At 40.6% G+C, this 6737-nt stretch overlaps 2 long non-coding RNA genes across 2 annotated transcripts; one reads left to right on the top strand and one right to left on the bottom strand.

The window, feature by feature from the left end:
* Positions 1-794: 794 nt before the first annotated feature.
* LOC119910633 lies at positions 795-4578 on the bottom strand. Its single transcript, XR_005445663.1, has 3 exons — positions 4414-4578; positions 1033-1138; positions 795-918 (listed from the first exon to the last, which is right to left on the bottom strand). It is a non-coding gene; the product is annotated as an uncharacterized LOC119910633 (long non-coding RNA).
* A 66-nt stretch (positions 4579-4644) lies between these two features.
* Positions 4645-6356, top strand: LOC119910634. Its single transcript, XR_005445664.1, has 2 exons — positions 4645-4788; positions 6137-6356. It is a non-coding gene; the product is annotated as an uncharacterized LOC119910634 (long non-coding RNA).
* Positions 6357-6737: the final 381 nt, after the last annotated feature.

A 6737-nucleotide genomic window follows, 5' to 3' on the forward strand; every position in this document is an offset into this window, starting at 1 on the left:
GTATTACTGCGTAAAGTCAGTGGTGAGATGACGTCCCTCACCAACTCGCTGACAAGGATTATGCCTGCGTCTTATTAACTGTGCGTCGCCAAATGATTCAGAAACAATATTCCTCTCCTGAAAGATTTGCTCATGTCTCTGTCTCCACAGTGCCATCACGAGCCCTACTGGCAGCTCCTAACCACTTGAGAGTAAGAGTGATTCTTAGCATTAAGAAACGTGATAACTTGCTTTTATTCTTAAATTTAAAAGTAGGAGTAAATTTCATGAATTCTCAGCATTAAGACTAAAATTGCACTTTGAGAAGCTTGATAAATACCGGCCCAGATCTCTGCCAAGTGTGTATCCATGAGAGTTGTGGAAGGAGAGAACTTTTTTTGTATAGTATAATCTGAGATTTCTTTAAGATGCACAGAATAGTGAAATGGTAGGCAATCAAGTGTCCTGGGTTCACCTAACTGTATAAACTCAAGGCGAGAAATGGCAGGCATTTGTGTCTGTTCAGACATGCTGTTCCTCATTTATCAGTTTTGATGTGTCTGAGATGTTATATAGTGATGTTGTTAAGAATTTGATTGGATATTGGATCTGTGAATATTGATTTTAATGAAAATGTGTATAATTGTACAATATCTTTACAGCCACATTTGCATATTTAAACATAATATTTTTACTTTGTAAATTTAGTTTACACATTCACCTGCAGTGTCTCACCTTAATAAACAATAAAAGGAACGATGAAGTTCAGACTTCTGAATTCAAACATTGTTATTTATTTAGTATATATTGTTGCTTATTTAGAACATTTTGTTGTAACACACACACACACAAAATAGGCCATGCCCCTTGAAGCTGGCAACACCTGAAATGGTTTATAGCAGAGGGAACCCAACCAGCTCTGGAGGCATTAAAGCTGACCTGAAAGGAAGACAGCTTTTTTACACTCTAAACCCTAATGTATTATCTACTGCTATGCCTGGCACTTCACATTGTTAAAATCTCCAGTAGTTTTTTGCAGATTCTTTTACTCACCGGATTGCTGATGGTGACAAAGTTATCAAACTCACAAAGCAGACCTTATTGTGTGGCTTTCTGCCACTTCAGAGAGGTGTTGATTGATTCTGGTGGAAATGGCAGTCTGAGACAACACAGATGAAGGCAACAAAACAGTTATTAGGTAGATATTTACTCTACCTACCACAAAACAAGGGGACTTGCATAGTGTGAGAATGAAGCAGGAAGTAGCATGTGGCACCAACAGGAATGCTACTCACAAGAACTTGTATTCTCTAGATATTAACATGCATGTATCATGGCACTTTGTTCCTGTTGTGTGGTTTATCCTGTGGAGCCAATTAGCATCTCAGAAGCTCAAACTTTTCAAAACAAGTCCGCATGCCAGCACGGCTGGCTCTTGGAAATCTCCTCAAATTTGATTAGTAGCTGCTTTAAATCAGATGTGCATGGTGCTATAACATACAGGGATTTAAGAGTCGTGTTCCTAAAGAATTACATTAATGTTACATGAGTTCGAACTGCATGAAATTTGCTCGCACCATTTGCTCACTCAGCCCTATTAACTCCAGTGGTAATCGACACCCCCATTCCCCATGAATCCACATCTCATCAAATCACTCTTAATACATGTTAACACACCATAGAGGTAGTAATAGAGGCAGCATTATTCAAATCGCCCTCATGAATAATGTAAATACATGTAAGGATGCCTGGTTACCATGCTAAAAGGTCCTTTTTTACAGCATGCAGCAGCATTAACTCTGATTAATCTGAGATCCATTTGAATGAATTCTCAATGTAAATTCACCACAATTCTATCTCAGAAACGAAAGAGAGTACAGGTCATTTGAATAGAACTGATACCTGATGGGACACTGTTATGCTTTTTAAATTGCATGGGTAAATATTGCTTATGGAGGTCTTGAATTAATTCACAGATTATTCCCTTAGGCATTTCCTCCAAGCGACCACGTAATACTTAATGGACCTGAGCTTTCATAAACCCCAAATTAGCAATCTGATCATGACAGCATGCATTTACTGGGTTGCACTGCACTTGAAGGAACACAGGTGGATGCAGAATGGGCTAATACACCTGTTTAAATGTAATCCCAGTTCAGCTGATAAATAGAAGGCAATTGCAAAAAGACTTTAAGTTGTTGTTGGCAAAGTAGAAACACGCATATGGGACAGCAACCACTGATACAGTGCAATACACCTAATCTACACTGAATCAGTGGTTCCCAGAATGGATACATGATTCTGAGGTATCTATATATATATATTTTCAGGGGGGTATGTTTAATGTGCACACAGATATGCACGCCCTAAGAAAAGAGAAAGAAAGCCCCTGACTGCCCCCACCCCCGCCTTCTTCACCTGCATTCAGACAGATGGGGCGAATGCAGATTGAAAGGCCGGCAAATAAGCGAAGATAGAAAAGAAAAAGTGGGTGGTGGTGTGTGTGTGTGTTGGGTAGTTCTAATTGGCCTTTTCCTGGTCCTCAGGTTCACTCTAATTAAGGGCCTGAGAGTCGAGGTCCGGGCATCTGGACACCAGCATTTTGCCGCCACTACCGCCGTAGCGCCGGGGGAAGACAATGATAGCCAATTATCCCTTTTTATTCAGCCAAAGGAGGCCTTAGCAGGTCATCATTAAGGCATATGGAGGGAATAGGGGAAGGAGGAGGGGGTCTGTGTACAGGGGAATGCCAGACAGTGGGGGTGGGGGTGCAGGCAGGTGGTAAGGCGGTGTTTGTGTTTGTGTGTGTAAGTGTGTGTGCTGGGTATTGTTGATGATCATGGACAGAAGATCCAATGGGGTAGGCGTGTAATGACATTCAGTGGTAAACTTAGTTCTAACTCAGATTTAGTCTATTAGCAGCCATAAAAAATGAGAGGCTGTGAAATGAAGAAAATATGTATGTAAATATGAAACAAATTTACTTTGTGTACTGGCAAATGAGGAATCAGTCTGTACCAGAAATCTTTACGGTGACTTTTCACACTTCTGGAAACTGGTGGTAGGCCTTAATAAAAGAACACTGGGGTTTCAAATATACTCAGGACACATGTGATTCACGGATATTTGTGCAAAACCTTTCACACGTGATACATTTACATTCAAGCATATGTGATGAACTCTCATATTGCAGAATCCCTAATTTAACAGTTAACTGACTGAACAAAAGAAAAATAAATGCTTTGGAAGGCCTTGGACACATGAGCTCAGTATTTTTAAAATCCTTACTACTGCCCTGCAGAATGCTGTCACAGAGATGTTTTTGCAACTCAACTCATTTATGACGATGGTGTCTTTTTTCATTTGTGCTTTTATGAATTTTCAGAACTGGAACAAGTCCAGGCCCTGAACTTTGGTGTTCAGTTTAGCGAGAGAATTGTGAGTTAAATTCCTAGTGCCTTGTGTGTGAAGGGTGCATGTTCTTCCTGAATTCATGTGGGTTTTATCCATGTCTTAACATGAAGAATCCAGAGATACACTGGCACAAGCTCCTCAGCATCATATTGGATTATACTGCAGAATATTATCATTATGAAATCTGTTGATCTTCCTCAGTAAAACTGGTCAAAAATTAGCATGTCTGCCCATCAAGGATGAAGGCAGCAAGAATTCCGCTGGCGTTTGATACTTCTTCTACTATAGTATTACTATCTAGTACTTCTAAGAAGTGCTATTGATTTAATATGCATCACAGCTGGGAACATCCAAAGTTCCAGCCGCACTTGAAACTGAGAAATCAGAGATTTTATAAGAAGACCTCTCAAAAGTGAACATACTTTTCTTATGGGATTGTCTAATCCATTCAACAGGGAAACAGAATCAGATTTAGTGTATATGCTGGGGGAAGAGTCCATGGGAACTCATCCATGATGCCTCATAGGAATATACTAAGACTTCCCTGCCTGTTCATTTTTGTGCTTGCAGTTTATAGCAAGTGGTTATCGATTGGTTTAATGAGCAGGGATATCTCAACCTGTCTTCAATGTGTATGGTTTGTGTATGGCTGAGGGAGGTGGAGGGTGGTAGGTTTCAATGGTTGCCTCCCCCAAGTATCAACAAAACAAGAAAAGTATTGATTTCCCTGTGGTAAAATCAAAGCAAGTATTGCTAGGTCTGACTCTTGTGTGTTCATGACAAAATCATACAAAAATCATCTAGGGAGTGAGCGTGTGACGTAGGGAGCAGTCCACATGTTTGCAGCAGAGACCATGGCCTCAGATGCTTGGCAGGAGGTGCGAAACCCTCATCTCAACCACTTCACACTATGCTGCAGACCACCCCAGTGCATGCTGAAGGTCACATCGTGATGAAGCCAACACAACCACGTTATCGGCTTTGGCCACAGCCCACTCAGATCCAATGTCTCCAACCTACCTTAAGTTGTGCAAGAAATTCTTCTGGAGGTGGGAGTTGAGTTGTTCAGCTCACACTCCCTATACGTTTGTGTTTACCAGATCTGTCCAGCAGCATTCACTGCAATTGGATCCATCTCAGCACCAGGTAGGTAAAGGTGGACAGTTCTGCTTAATAAAACTTCAGTGCAACTTCTGCTCTCTCTCTTTAACAAAGGTTAGTGCAGTAAAACTCGTTTGGAGCATCAGGGTGTGTAGTGTCACTGCACTGCTGATTATTCATTTGGTCCAGCTGTGTGCTGGTTTTGTACTTTGTCTTGGGAGATGCATCGTGTGTTGGATTTTCAGGAAGCCTTTGTGCCCGACTGGTAAATGTTTTTTATGTGCTGATCAGAGGGTAAGTATAAATGTTTTTGATACGCTTTGAACAGGAATTTCCCTGTTAGGTCTAAGTGTCGTTTCCCCTTTGGGTTGCGTCAGTTTGTTGTTTTCATAGAGTTGTGGCGACGTGGTTAGTGTCAGCTGTTTTCGGACAAGCTGTCTCGGGGGGCACATCCGCTCGATTGGTTACTCCGCAAATCTGCTGTTTTTTGTGCATATATACCTACCACAAGCTGCATGAAGACTAGGGGTGAGTGTTAGTAAGTTTTAGGTAGGCAGTTTGGGGGAATTGTTCCTGTCGGGAGTTGGGATTTGCCCACGCATATCATCAACATTAGTGGTTGATTGGTAAGTTATTGTTTTGGTTTCTTTGACTTTGTTTTTTGGTGCGTCTGTGGTGGCATTTATCAGTGGCTGTAAGAGAGCAACTAGTCAGAGACACAGAGCATTACGGTGTTAGTGAGTGGTAAGGATGACAAATGATACCTTGTCATATTTGTTTGAGCAGGGGGCCTTGAAGAAAACTAAACTTGCAGTAGCAGGGCTTGTTTCTGTGCTGGTGTTACCACCAGGGACGGCTGAAAGTGTAAATCAGTGCTTTGTTTAATCTTAAGTCAAGTACTACTAAATTTCCTTAAACCTTGTGTGTCTTAGTATCTTTAGGTTTATGATAGACATTTGTCTGGTTGGGGAACTAAAATATTGGCACTGAGGAAGTTAACCATCCGGGTTCGCGTCTGTGTCTTGGTGGGTTGGCTTACTAGTTTTGGTAATATACGTTAAGCACTAAAGCTCATGCTTTATTTGGTTAGTATGAGTTTTGTTGTAGCTTTGTTTCCCTTTTGTTGTGCGTCTTGGGACAACTTTTATGGCTAGTGAGCCTTTATTTGGCGTGCTACTTTGGTTTAGCACTGCGTGGCTCAGACAGTAGAGCGGGTTGTCTGTTAATCAGAAGGTTGGCGGTCCAATCCCCGGCTCCTCCAGGGTGCATGTGGAAGTGTCCTTGGGCAAGATACTGAACCCCGAATTGCTGCTGTTCCACCAGTGTATGAATGCAGATGTAGTGTAAAAGTGCTTTGAGTGGTTGAAAACACTAGAAAGGTGCTATACAAATACGGAGCATTTACATTTGTTTTGTTGTGGATCTGTAGGTAGTGTGGGACCATTTGTAGTGTGTAGGTACTGTGGGATAATGTGTGGCGTGGCCAATCTCTATCTGAGACTGATGGCAGTAACTCTGGGCACCTGGGCTAATTGCCCTGTAGAGTTTTTGTAAGACCTTATTCTCATTCTTAGGGATGATGCTGCTGGGCTGAGGTCACAGACCTCCCTGCTAACTTACGACCCTCTGTTTCCCTCCACAGGTTCCACCTTTTTCTTGGTTTTGGACATGCTATTTTAGTTCTAGTTATTGTTTCCTGCACATTACAACACCCTTTCACACATTTTCCATGCATCCATCATTCTGTCTTGACATGACTGAAACCACTGATGTTCATACCCCATACTTTATCACCTTTACTTTTGAAACAAGTCTTAATTCGGCATTCTTATGAGTTAAATAAATATATTTTGTTAAATGTCTACCGTGGTGTCTTTTTGTTGTGGCTTTCTGAGCCAGGTCATAACAAATGGTTTCTTTAAGGTTGCATAAGAGTGAATATAACACAACTCCAAATCTTTCAACCTGTTTGCTATTGATGGTAGTTATTCGTTTCATGATAGTTATTAAATTCCAAATTAATACTTTTGTAATTTTTTTTATACATTACATCAGGTAAATGGTAAATTAGTTTTCTCTTCTTTTAAAGTGGTGCCCCGAGTTGAATTTAAAACAAGTTAAAATCTAATATAAATTATTACATAATAGTTATAATAATTATTATATTATTCCATGTAAATATTGATGCCATTAAAACCCAATTCTGAAAATTTATAGAATATTTCAGTATGATATGTTGTTGG

This window comes from Micropterus salmoides, unplaced genomic scaffold (genome assembly GCF_014851395.1).
Source record: "Micropterus salmoides isolate LMB-PRFRI ecotype aquatic unplaced genomic scaffold, ASM1485139v1 Ms_hic_scaffold_19, whole genome shotgun sequence".
NCBI lineage: Eukaryota > Metazoa > Chordata > Actinopteri > Centrarchiformes > Centrarchidae > Micropterus > Micropterus salmoides.